Below are 13,955 nucleotides of genomic sequence, written 5' to 3' on the forward strand. Positions count from 1 at the left end.
ATGCTGACAGCCTTTTTTTTTTTTTTTTACTTTCTTTTTAAAGATTTGTTTTCATTTCTGGGCTGGGCTTAGCAGGTCCAGGATTGCTTTCTTGCTTTGTAAGCCTGCGAGTGAGTCAATCCCTAAAAACACCCAAAAGTTGTCCCTTCACCCCAACGTGCATGCCATGGCCCAAAAGCATATACAAATACATAATAAATAAGGAATCGAATAAATGCAATTATATATATATACATATATACACATATACATACATATATACATATATATATATATATATATATATATATATAGAGAGAGAGAGAGAGAGAGAGAGAGAAAGAGAAATAAAAAAAGGCCACTGATTAGAAATCCCACAGAGCGGGGTTGGGGATTTGGCTCAGTGGTAGAGCGCTTGTTCGGTCCCCAGCCCCGGGGAAAAAAAAAAAGAAAAAAGAAGAAATCCCACAGAGCAAGTGTGTGAGCCAACCTTAGGCTTGCTTCTCTGGACTTCTCTCCCTAGCCTGTGTGGTGACTGTATTTCCACCTTAGCCTACGAGAAAAGAACAATACAAGCCTAGGGTCCAAGGAAGAGTCAGCCAGGCAGGCTTTCTCAGCAAAGCGGCAAGGCGTAAACAAATAAAGCAAGGGCAAAAGATTCTTAGGTCAGAAAAGAGTTCTGCTTGACACCAAGATGAAGTGGTTATCCAGCCATCCAAACCCCATGGAGTGAACGCCACAAAGACGGAACATTCCTGTGCACTGACTGGGGTCTGGGTGACCCTGAGGTATCCACGTGGGAGCCTCAGTTATAACCAGCATTCCACTTTAGGCAACATGCTGTTCACAGGGCTGTCCACAGGGATAGGAGGCAGATGGGAAATCTTCATGTCCCACTCTCAAGTTTGCAGTGAGCCTCAAACTGCCCTAGAGAAATTAGGTTCCAAGTTGGGGATAAACAAGGAGAGGTGCTCATGCCTGAGGTATAAAACACTTGGTGAGTTAGCCATGCCTTTAATCCCAGCACTCAGGAGGCAGAGGCTGGTCATCTTTGTGAGTTCAAGGACAGCCTGGTCTACATATTAAGTTCCAGAACAGCTGGTGAGACCTTGCCTTGAAAAAAACTATATACATATATACATATATGTATGCATATATATACATATATGTGTGTATATATACATGTATGTGTGTATATATACATACATATATGTGTATATATATACATATATGTGTGTATACATATATGCGTGTATATATATGTATATATATGTGTATATATATATACATATATATATATGTGGCTATGGTTTAGGGGTTGAGGATGCGGATATTTGGTAGAATTCTTAGCAGGCAGACAGCCCTGGGCTCAATCCTCAGCGCTATAAATCAAGCATGTGGTACATGCACACCTGTAATCCCAACACCACTTGAGAAGTGGCAAGGCCAACTTTGATTAGATAATGAGCCAGCTTGGGATACCTGAGCCCCTTTCTAAAAAAAAAAAAAAGCTTGTGTTTGAAAATATGAGAGTTGTTAGGAACTGGGAAGTCAGGAGAATGGAGAATTTCTTAAGATTATTATTATCATTGTCATTATTATTTTATTATTATTGTTGTTGTTAATTATTTTAAATGTGTATGGGCATTTGGTTGCATGTATGTCTGTGCACCACATGTGTACCAGGGAAGCTAGAAGAAGGCATCTAATCCCTTGGGACTGGAGTAGCAGATGTTTATGAGCTGCCATGTGGGTGTTGGAAATTGACCCTGGTCCTTTGGAAGAGCGGGGGTAGGGGGGAGCTCTAACCATTGAGCATTTTCTCTAGCCGGAGACAGGTCTTAATACTCTGCCCTGGGACTCATACAGAGTCATGTAGGGCACTGAAGATTCCCAAACTTCTTCCTCTCAGTGCTGGTGTGAGAGGTTTGCTCCTCCACACCAGAAGCAAGTTTACTGGGACCACGTTTCTGGAGGTTCTGAGTCCAAGGCCATGAATTCGGGGAGGGAAGCTGAGGGCACCCAACAGAGGCACGAGTTGGAAATAGCTTGGTTAAAAGCAAGTGGTCACTTCTGGAAGTTTGGAGGCAGAGGCCGCCAGATCTCTGTGATTTCAAGTACAGCCTGTTCTATGTAGGAAGTTCGAGGACAACCGGGGTCACATGGAAAAGCCTTGTCACAGAATAACATAAACAACATGAAAGCAAATGGTCATATCTCATATAGGAAGCCTGAGGGAGACCGGAGTCCCACAAACCCTTGCGTTTGTTTTTTTTTTTTCTCCTCCTCTTCTTCCTTCCCTCCTCTTCCTCCTCTTCCTCCTCCTCCTCCTCTTCTCTTTCTTCTTCTCTTTCTCCTCCTCATCTTTCTCCTTCTCTTCCTCCTCCTCCTCCTCTTTCTCCTCCTCCTCCTTCTCTTTCTCCTTCTCTTCCTCCTCCTCATCTTTCTCCTTCTCTTTCTCCTCCTCCTCTTCTCTTCCTCCTCCTCATCTTTCTCCTCCTCTTCCTCCTCCTCCTCCTCATCTCCTCCTCCTCCTCCTCCTCCTCCTCCTCCTCCTCCTCCTCCTCCTCCTCCTCCTCCTCCTCCTCCTCCCTTCTGTCTTTCTCTCCCTCCCTCCTCTCCTTTTTACTTCCTCAACAAGGTCAAACCTAGCCTGGAACTCCCTATACACACCAGGCTGACCTTGAACTCACAGTGATCTTATTGCCTCTGCCTTCTCAGGGAGACGCACCATAAATTCTCTCACACCTCACACTACTTAAAAGAGTGCCAGCCCATGGTCCAAGCCTTCCACAGCGAGATGTTTCTTACACACACACACACGCACACACACACACGCACACACACACACGCACACACACACACAGTAAGAGGAAACATCTTGGCTGCCAAGGCAGGGATTTGAGTTTCTTTGGCTTCTGAGCTGTTCTTGGCTCCAGGCCATCTAGGGAAACTGAGCAAGTACATGGGACCATGGAACTTGGGCTAGATCCATCAAGGACACAAAAAACAGATTATCCAGTCCTCTCCCCCAAGTGGGGCAGACAAAAGTGCCGTTGATGCTGAAGCTGTGGAAAGCTTCACAAGGGCTCATGGGAGGAAGCTTGGCATGAGCAACTCCGCCTGAACCTGGAAGGGAGCAGCGGGGCTGGGGGGAAGATCCAGGCAGTGCTGGGCTTGGGCAGTGAGTACCCTGCGTTTCTCAGCACGGCAGAAAAGACATGGCTGCCTGCTGCCTGTGCCTGGGGCCAGAATTCTCTTACGGGGACTATCACCCATGGACAAGTGCTCATGACATGAGTTTTGCTTGATTGTTTTTTATTACATTGATTGACTGAGGGTGGGATGGGGTCTGGCTAATGGAGGTCAGAGGATAACCCTTTCTTTCTCCCATTTAGGTCCTGGAGGCTAAACTCAGGTCACCAGGCTTGGCCACAAGCACCCCCCCCACATTGAGCCATCTTACCAGCTGTTGTCTGTTGTTTGTTTTTTGCGTCAGGCTCTAATGTAGCCCAGGCTAGCCCCAAACTCAGTCTGTAGCCCAGGATGACCTTGAACTTCTGTTCTTCCTGAGTGCTGGAATTATAAATGTGTGTCACATACCTTTCTTGTGTAGTTGGTGGGGGTTGGGGACCGAAACCAGGGCCTTGGGCATTTAGGCAAGGACTCTACCCACTGAGCTACATCTCCACGCCCCTTCACGATGTAATAAATGGAAAAGTCAACATACACACTTTACCTATGTGATTTCTGTATAATAAAAACTCTTGGGTCTGGAGAAATGGCTCTGCGGTTAAGAGTCTGTTCTTCCAGAGGTCGATAACCAGCAACCACATAGTGGCTCACAGCCATCTATACTGGGATCTGGTGCCCTCTTCTGGTGTGCGGGTGAACATGCCGACAGACCACTCATGTTTAAAAAAAAAAAATCTTTTCTTGATCCAGTGGCTTTGTTGGCATAGGCGTTTGCAGCCAAGCTGAAACCTATATGATTGTGGAAGAGAAAAGGTTCCCAAACGCTGTCCTCTGGCTTACACTTACACACACACACACACACACACACACACACACACACACACACACACTGAGGTGAAAACACACAATAAATGAATGAATAAATGAATGAATGAATAAATAAATGATTGAATGTTTTTTAAAATTTTCCCTTTTCAGGGGCGTGGGGAGGACAGTATGTAGGAACTCAGGGGCTTGTATAGGCCAAGCATGCACTCCACTACAGATACAGCTCTTAGCCCCCGTCTCTCCAGACCCTTCTCTCTCACGGACTGAACAAGAATGGGAGGAACCGTGGTATAATATTAACAGTATTTGGGTAACAGGACTTTTTTTTTTAATCTCGTCACTTGTATCTCTCTGTGCCAAGCACCGTGATCGCCGTAAACACATTCTGTAATGGCAGACATCACTCCACCCTGCACCGATACTTCAGACCCTTGGTATGGGGAAAGGTGGGGGCGATGGGGGAAAAATAAAAACCGATGCGGAATGTGATCCTGAAATATTTGTTGGTTTCAGCATGCAGGCCCGTGGTAGGGGAAGCTTCTAGAAGGTCCACCTACTGTCTCTCTCTGCCTCAGAGTTTCCTCAAAGCTGCTCTGATTTCCCTCTCATCTTGCCTGTTTAGCAAGAAACACAGTAGCAGATGTTATTTTCCCCCAAGAAAAGTTCAAAGAACAGGGAGCCAGCCTCTGGCTTCTGCCCCCTGCCCTCCATTCCCTCACCTGATAGAAAGCCTTTGATATGTGTTTGTCACAAGGGCCTCTGGGTCTCAAACCCCCTAGGGCCTGGGCGGGGCTCTGCTCCGGGTTGTTTAAGCCTCCCTACTGTCTCCACAGCCACGCTGGGACCACGTGGCTAACACCAGCCTTGCAGCAAATGACGTAGACAGAGGCCTTCAGGAGCCTTTGGCTTCTCCTCCAGAGGAAAAGCTGAGCTCATCCTGAGAAAGGGATGAGCTAGGGGCGATACCTCAGTCTCTGGATTCCACAGGAATCTGTTTACTGGCCTTAGAGAAAAATCATAAGACTTCTGTAGGCTCTGGTTTTTCAAAGTTTTGCACTTTCTCACATAAATGCCTTAAGAAACTCGTGCCCCAGGCATCTCAGAAGAGCAAAATCACACCCCCTTCTTAGGTGGGTTTCCTCATAAGCTCTCCTGGGTCTTGGGAGGACCAGCCTGAGCCTGGGGATGGGGCTCTTGCCACTTCAGGGCGGGAATAGCATTTGAAAAGGCAGGGAGGAGATCTGGGGAACTCTGAAGCTGGGGGAGGGAGGATCGGAACTGGCCCCCACTTAAGGGAAAAGCCGGCAGCTGTGATCTACCACTTCAGAAGGGAACTCCTGAGGAGTTAGCTGATTGAAAGGGATGGTACCTCTGACCAGCAAGGAGGATGTTGTCCTACTGCTGTGGCTTCTTGAGGTGGACGAACAGCAGAACAGAAAAGGATAGGGAGGATCCTGGCTCCCCCTCTCCCCCTTATAGTCAGGGCCTTGAGTGGCTTACTATAGCAGTGTCTCATGTAGCCCAGGCTAGCTCTAAATTCTCCATGTAACCAAGGATAACCTTTAACCTATTTTTTTAAAGATGCATTTGGTTTTAATTTTGTGTGTGTGTGTGTGTGTGTGTGTGTGTGTGTGTGTGTGTGTGTGTGCCTGTGTGCTGGTATGTGCACATGAGTGCTGGTGCCCCTGGAAGCCAGAGGCATTGGTCCTCTGCAAGAGCAGTGTATGTTCTTTTTTTTTTTTTTTTTTTTTTTTCTTTTTTTTTTTTCGGAGCTGGGGACTGAACCCAGGGCCTTGTTCTTGCTAGGCAAGCGCTCTACCACTGAGCTAAATCCCCAACCGCAGTGTATGTTCTTAACTGCTTGGTTTCAGACCCGAGGAAAAGGGACTGAGGTGCATATTTTACATATCAAAGCAGACCTGGTCTGCAGGTTCTCCCAGCAGCCCTCTGCCCCACCTAGCATACCCTGCCCCCCAATCCTGAATTTTCCAGCCCAGAGGCTGAGCTGCCCTTCCCCCAGAGGCTCCTCCCTATATAAATCAGATATGTTATGCTTAAGTGTGTGCGCATGCACGCACGTGCATGCATGCGTGCGTGTGTGTTTGTGTGTCTGTCTGTTTGTGTGTCCCTCTCCCTCCCTCTCCCCCTGTTAGTGTGCATGTGTGTGTATATATACACGTGCACATACATGCCCCATGGTAACTTCCCTGGCCTCAATCCCTGGGGCCAGTGAATTTGCCCTAGAGCAGCTTCCCAGACCCATCCTGATCAAGCAGAGGAAGTAGGCTTCACTTGAGGGAGCAGGTGGCTACTGCTGGTAACTCCCTCTCCCACCAACCCAGCTCACCCACAGGAAGTCACTGGTCCAGGAAGCTTGGTGGGACTCATACCACCTGCCCCTCATACAACTTGCACTACACAGATGTTCCATCCCCACCCTAACATTCCCTTTGCTTCCTGTAGTGCAGCACCCTGACCTCCCTCCTATCCCCTGTCATGTGATGGCTAATTCGAAAACCATGGTTTCAGTTGCTTTTGACAGTGGAGAGAACAGAGTCCATGATGTGTAACAGTTTCCTTTGGGATTGAAACATTTCATCTTGCCTGGAAGCTCTTTTAAATAGACTGGTAAACAACTTAAAAAAATAGCTTCAGGAAGTCCCTGAAACTGATCAGATTCACTAGGCCTCTGCCTGCCAGAGTAAGCAATGATAGTTGAGAGTTACTCTCAGACTGAGCAAAGTTGTAAAGATTCTTTTGAGTTCAGGCCAGCTGCCTAGAAGAAGTCTAGATCTGAGGCACTTGGAAAGGACACTCTCCAGCCTGTAGAGCTGCCTACAGGCTGTGTTATGCTGTGCAGTGTGCTCCTGGTTCCCAGCTTTTGTGAGCTGTTGGAGCCAGCTTTGGTCATGTAGTTGTCTATGAGTCGAGTCACTTTTGGTCCAGTATGTAACCCCAGTAAAACGTATTGGTCCACCAACCTGGACTTTGGTGATATCTGTACTGTGGTCTATCCTGGGCTACCTATCTGGAGTAGGTATGTGTGTTACACTCGTTAGGAAACATTTTGTGCGGCCCTAACCTCAGGACCTTAGCACATAACAGTAATTGAGGTAAGGCTTTTAAAGAGGTTATTAATGGGAGCTGGAGAGATGGCTCAGTGGTTAAGAGCACTGACTGCTCTTCCAGAGGCCCTGAGTTCAAATCTCAGCAACCACATGGTGGTTTGCAACCATCTGTAATGGGATCTGATGTGTGTCAGAAAACAGCTACAGTGTACTCACATTCATAAAAATAAAATAAATAATTCTTTTTTTTTTTTTTTTTAAAAAAAGAGGTTATTAAGGTCTGGGAGTGGTGGCAGTGCACCCTTGTAATCCTAGCATCAAGAAGGCAGAAGCAGGATGATTGGTCCAAGTACAGGACTGACACGGTCTACATAGTAAGACCTAATGGAAAAACAAAACAAAAAACCCCAAACCCTCAAAACAAAACCAACCAACCAAAACAAAAAGGATAAGTACACTGTACCTATCTTCAGTCACACCAGAAAAGGGCATTGGATCTCATTACAGATGGTTGTGAGCCACTATATAGTTGCTGGGAATTGAACTCAGGACCTCTGGAAGAGCAACCAGTGCTCTTAATCGCTGAGCCATCTCTCCAGCCCTTATATTTTCTCAATAGGCTTCTTCCTGAGGCTCAATTCCTCCTGACCAAGAAGGAAAAAATCCCCATAAGGCTCAGCCACCATCCATCTCTCCTGCTGACCCTAAATTCCAAGTTCTGGGCAGGTAGCCACACCAGTCACCTGGGCTACCAGCTCTGCTTCAGCAAGGAGGAAGTAGCTGCTTCCTGCCCTTTTCATGAACGGAGCATACCCAGCTCTCCAGAGTCCAGGCCTTTCTCTTCCAAGAGCAGGAACTAGAGGTGTGCTTGACCCTGAGGTCCAATGACAGTCTCCCCCTGCTGGCCTTCAGGCCCTGTGCAGAAGATAGAATGAATTTCATAAAAGACAAAACCAGGGAATTGGGGTTGGGGATTTAGCTCAGTGGTAGAGCGCTTGCCTAGCAGGCACAAGGCCCTGAGTTTGGTCCTCCGCTCTGGAAAAAAAAAAAAAAAAAAAAAAAAAAAAAAAACAAAAAAACAAAAAACCAGGGAATGGTGTTGCATGAATATACTCCTAGATTTGGGGTAGGGTACAGGGGAGCAGGGAGATACAGGAGTTCAAGGCCAACCTTGGACATGTAACAAGTTGGGGGTCAGCATGTACCATAGGGGACTTTGTCTCAAAAAAAGGTATGTGTACATGTGTGTGCGTGTACCCTCAGGTTTGGGAGTGGTAGATTTGGGGTAGGGGTAGAGAAGAAAACAGTGAGATGCTTTATGGAGTAAAGGCTTGTCACCAAGCCTGAGAACCCCGAGTTTGATCCCTGTAACCCACACAGTAGAAGAAGAACTCATCCCTGCAAGTTGTCCAACCGCCACGTGCATCTGTGATACAGGATCAAATGCCTGCCACAATCACTATATGTAAAAACGCTACATGTTAGAGGGGATACACATCACCATCACCGTCTCTTCCTCCTCTGTTCTGATACACCTCTGAGAAAGAAGGAAAAGGGTCTTGAAAAGAAAGGCAAGGCCTGGAGAGATGGCTCAGCAGTTAAGAGTACGGGCTGCTCTTCCAGAGATCCTGAGTTCAATCCCCAGCAACCACAGGGTCACGGCCATCTAGAATGAGATCTGGTGCCCTCTTCTGGCATATATGTGTACTTGCAGATAGAGCACTCATATACATAAAATAAATATTAAAAAAAAAAAAGGCAAGAGTGGGCAGGGCCTGAGATCGGGGTTAACCTGTCTAAGACAAGTTAGACAAAGGAATCCCTGTGTCCCCAGTGCTGGGGCTGTAGGTTTGCACTGCCATATCCAGTTACATTGATGAAACTGTCGTACACCTCTAGCCAAGGACGTGAGTAGTGAGTAGCATCGTCTCCATTGGAAATAAGGGTGTGGAGAAAGGACTAGAGAACTCACCCAGAGACACAGAGCTATAGTAATCGAGTCTGCATCCTGGTGCAGAATCTAGGCTCCCTCTGTGCTCCAGGACCCTCAAACACCTTCTTTTAAAGAAGTCACCCAACACTCTGCACATGTGTCGGGTCTCCTGAGCAACGCAGTCGTGCCCACCTCCCCCTAGCTTTGCTTCTGTCTTTCCACGGGACCCTGGACCCTAGTGCTCTTGTTCTTGATAAAATGAAGAACCTTGAAAAGAAAGAAAGAAAGGAGGAAAGAAGGAAAGAAAGAAAGAAAGAAGGAAAGAAAGGAAGGAAGGAAGGAAGGAAGGAAGGAAGGAAGGAAGGAAGGAAGGGGCAGGGAGATGGGGGAGAAGGAGGAGGAAGGGAAGGAGGCAGGGAGATCTCTGTGAGTTAGACCAGCCAGCCTGGTCTACAAAAAAAGCCAGTTCTAGGACAGCCAGGGCTACATGGAGAAACCCTGTCTCAAAAAACCAATCAACGGGGTTGGGGATTTAGCTCGGGGGCAGAGCGCTTGCCAAGGAAAAACAAGGCCCTGGGTTCGCCCCCCAGCACCAAAAAAAAAAAACAAAAAAAAAAAAAAAAAAAAAAAAAAAACCAACCAACGAACCGGAAAGGTGATGAGAGTGGGAGCAGGTGGAGGGTGGCGAGATGGCTCAGGCAACACTGGCTGTCCAATCCAGCACCTACATGGTGGTTCACAACCACCAGTAGGTCCAGTCCCCATGGGTTCCGATGTCCTCTTCTGGCCTGCTCTGGCACCAGATGTGAATGTGATGCACCGACAGTCGTTTAATTAAAACACACACACACACACACACACACACACACACACACACAAATAAAAATGTCAAGGCCAAACAGAAGCAGTGAGCACCGCAGTCTTCCCGTTTAGTAGGAATGCGGAATCACAGTCTGAAGACCATGGGGATCACAGGGAAGAAGCAGAGAAGCAGCTCTTCAGCATTCAGAGGGCCTCTATCAGTAGCAGACATGGCGTGTATTTCAAGAAGTATCTTACTCCACATAAATGTGGTTTCAAGGGCCAGTGCGACGGCTCAGCCTGCTGACCAGCCATGCCACCCGAGTTTACCCTCTACACCCACGTGATAAAGTGAGAGACCGGACTCCTGCAAGCTGTCCTTTGGAATATGCGCAGAAAGACGTGCATAAACAAGTAAAACAAACCCGTCTTATTGTTGGCATCATCATGCTTTCTTGGGAATGACGTTTGTTCCATAGCATTCTCTGGAGTCGTCTAATCCTTCAAATCCTTACGAATCCTGAGTTCAGTGCTGAAACCCTAATTAGTTACCCATATCGCTAGACCGAGTCCCCCTTTTCAGGTTTTGCACTTGCAAGTAACATCGCTGCCTTAAAAAGACACAACCAAAAAGTGTGCTTCTGCGCCTCAAAGATGATGCCCCAAGTTCAAACAAAGGTAGGAAATGGGACAGGGTAATAAATACACAAGTGCACATTTTAAAGTGCGTTAATATGGATGCCAACTGTTTATTTTTGAGATAGGGCTCCTGCACTCCAGCTGATCTCTGATTCCCTACAACCAGAGACCTTGACTGTGTCTGCATCTTTCTGCGTCTACCTCCCAAGTGCTGGCAACGGAACTGAACCACATCCCCAAGAGACAGGGTCTTCTAACACTGTGGTCCTGTTGTCTAAGACTTCCTTCCCATTGCTGGGATCATAGGGTGAACCAACACACCCTATGCGTCTTCAACCTTTAAAAAGAGAAAACTAGGGGCTGGGGATTTAGCTCAGTGGTAGAGCGCTTGCCTAGCAAGTGCAAGGCCCTGGGTTCGGGTCCCCAGCTCTGAAAAAAGAAAAAAAAAAAAAAAAAAAAAGAGAGAGAAAACTAGGGCTGGAGAGATGGCTCAGTGGTTAAGAGCACCCGACTGCTCTTCCAGAGGTCCTGAGTTCAATTCCCAGCAACCACATGGTGACTCACAACCATCTGTAATGGGATCTGATGCCCTCTTCTGGTGTGTCTGAAGACAGCTACAGTGTACTTATATACAATAAATAAGTAAATATTAAAAAAAATTATAAAAAAAGAGAAAACTAACAAAACTTGCAATCTTGGAGGGGAAATCATTATATTCTCTTATTATAATTCATATTAAGCTCCAAGTTAAGGACAATTATATAGGTGCTTGAAGAGTGCGAACGTGTCTCAGGAGGCGGAATGTAGCCAGGTTTTCAAATCAGTAGAATCAATTCTCTCTCTTTTTAAAATTATTTTTGAGTTTTTTTCTGTACATTGTCGCTTCTCTTCAGACACACCAGAAGTGGGCATCAGATCCCATTACAGATGGTTGCGAGCCACCATATGGTTGCTGGGAATTGAACTCAGGACCTCTGGAAGAGCAGTCAGTGCTCTTAACCACTGAGCCATCTCTCCAGCCCCCAGTAGACCCAAAAACTGGCAATGAAGAACAGTCCACTGCAGCCCCAGTGCCACACCTGCCCCCAGTTAGCTGCTCCCTCCTATGGTACGTTGGGATCCCAGCGTGCTGAGCTGCATCTCCAGCCAATCAGCTCCCTTTGCAGACAACTGTGCAGGATATGCTCCCACTACTTCAAAACAGGTGACTTATCCACGGGATTTGAACATGTTTTGTTAACGCAGATTCGTCATAGCTTTGTTAAAAGATTTATTTCACGTGTTTGCGTGCACAGTGCTCATACCACAGTGTGTATGAGGTCAGAGATAACATGAGAGCTCTCCTCCACAAGCTATCGTCTGGTCTCCACATGGACACTATATATAGCTCTTGCGTGTGAGTGCTGGGGAGACTGGAGAAGCAGCTTAGCTATTAAGACACTAGCTGCTCTACCACAGGTCCTGGGTTCAATTCCTAGGTGCAAGCGGAGGTTCACAAACCTAGTTAGAGGGGATCTGACAGCCTCTTCTGGCCTCCTTGGCACCAGACGTACAATCCCAGCAAACATCACACACCTAAAACAAAAGAACTTCAACCCTCTGTCTGGGAGATGGCTCTGTGGGTAAGCCGCTGGCTTCACAAGTGTGAGGACCTGAGTTTAATGTCCAGAATTCCCACAAAACCAGACATGGGAGAATGCGTCTGCATCCTAATTGCTCTTTATAGTGAGACAGACCAGAATCCCCACAAGTTCACCAGCCAGCTAGCCTGGTGTATATAGCAGTGAAAGACTCAAGGAAGATGGAAAGTGAGTGCTGAACGAGATTGGCCTGTTCCTGCCACACAATCGCCCAGCAAACACCCTTAGCCATCTCACTGGCCCCAGGAGTTGGCAAAGCTGAAGCTGTCTGCAGGGCAGTGATGGCGCACACCTTTGATCCCAGCACTAGGGAGGCGGAGGCAGGCAGATGGCTGTGAGTCTGAAGCTAGCCTGGTCTACAGGGTGAGCGAGTTCTGGATAGCCAGGACACACCAAGAAACCCTGTTTTGAAAAACCAAACCATACCAAACCAAACCAAACCCCGAAGTTGTCCCTTGAGCTGCCCACCCTAACTTCATTTCCATGGCTGTGCCCCCAAAGTAATAAAACAAAAACAAAACTCTGAAGACGAATGAGTAAGTAAAAGATACGGGGGAAGCATGAATCACAGCACCAAGTGAAAGAAGCAACAGAGGTGCCAGGCTTTGTGTCTCTACCACGTGACCTCCTGAAGAGCGCTCGCATGGATTTCGCGTGGTTGGGGACTGAGCACAGCCTTTGTGCATGCCAGGCAAGTGCTCATGTCCTCACTCTGCAGAGACAAAATCACTGAGATGGTAAACAGCTGAGAGGGCTTAGCCTGAGGCAGAACAGCAAAGACTTGGGAGGCCCGGGAAAATACATTCCAGTGGTGGATCCCTGCGTCATACAGGACCTGAAACCGCAGGCGGTCACAGTGTGCTGGAAGGAGGAGGGGGAGGAGGAAAGAGAGGAGGAGGAGGAACAGGAGGAGAAAAGGGGAAGGAAGAGGAAGAGGAGGAGGAGGAAGAGGAGAAATGGAGGGAGAGAAGTGGAAGGAGGAAAAGGAGGAAGAGGAGTGGAAGGAGGAAAAGGAGGAGGAGGAGGAAGAGGAAGAGGAAGAGAGGAGGAGGAGGAGGAGAGATGGCTCAGCAGTTGAGGGCATTTGTTGCTCTTGCAGAGAACCTGGGATTGGTTCTGAGCATCCACACGGTGGCTCACATAGATCTATAACTTCGGTTCCAGAACACCTGACACCCTCTTGCATCCATGGGCACCAGGCATGCAAGTGGTTCACATGCATACATGCAGTAAAAACACTTGCATGTGTAAAATATATCAACAAATGAAATATAAATTAACGTTTTAAAGAAAAATAAAACAAAGGTTTGCTGCGAATAGTGGGGCTGGCCTTGAACTCAACGATCTGCCTGCCTGCCTGCCTGCCTGCCTCTGCCTCACCAGTGCTGGGACTAAAGGCGGGCACCACCATGCCTGACTAACCAAAACACTCTTCTCCATTCGTGTGTACTAATTCTCATCACATCCCACTTAACGGCCACCAAATTGTCCTACTTCATGATTCCACAATTTGGGACAATTGTGGGATCTCTATGGAATTTGGACTTTAAAAAACAAAACAAAACAAAAAAAAACAAAAGCATATACCATACCTCTTCCACTTAAAAAAAAAAAAACCCTTAATTTTCTAACATTTTCATTTACTTTCTCTGACATTTAAAAAAAAACCACCTTACAAATCCCGCTTGTACTAATTGATCTCAGAGGCTGACAATAGAAGTACCTGTTTCAATTCTTCAAAAAAGAAAAATTAAACCATGAGGTTTGAGGGTGGCCTTAAGCTTTTCAGTCCTTTTGAAGTATTAAAGTGATCAGAACCTAGAGCCAGGCTGTAGAACTTGGCCCTTCCAGGGCAGAACTAGACTGGAAGCC

Source organism: Rattus rattus, chromosome 9 (genome assembly GCF_011064425.1).
Source record: "Rattus rattus isolate New Zealand chromosome 9, Rrattus_CSIRO_v1, whole genome shotgun sequence".
NCBI classification, from domain to species: Eukaryota; Metazoa; Chordata; class Mammalia; order Rodentia; family Muridae; genus Rattus; species Rattus rattus.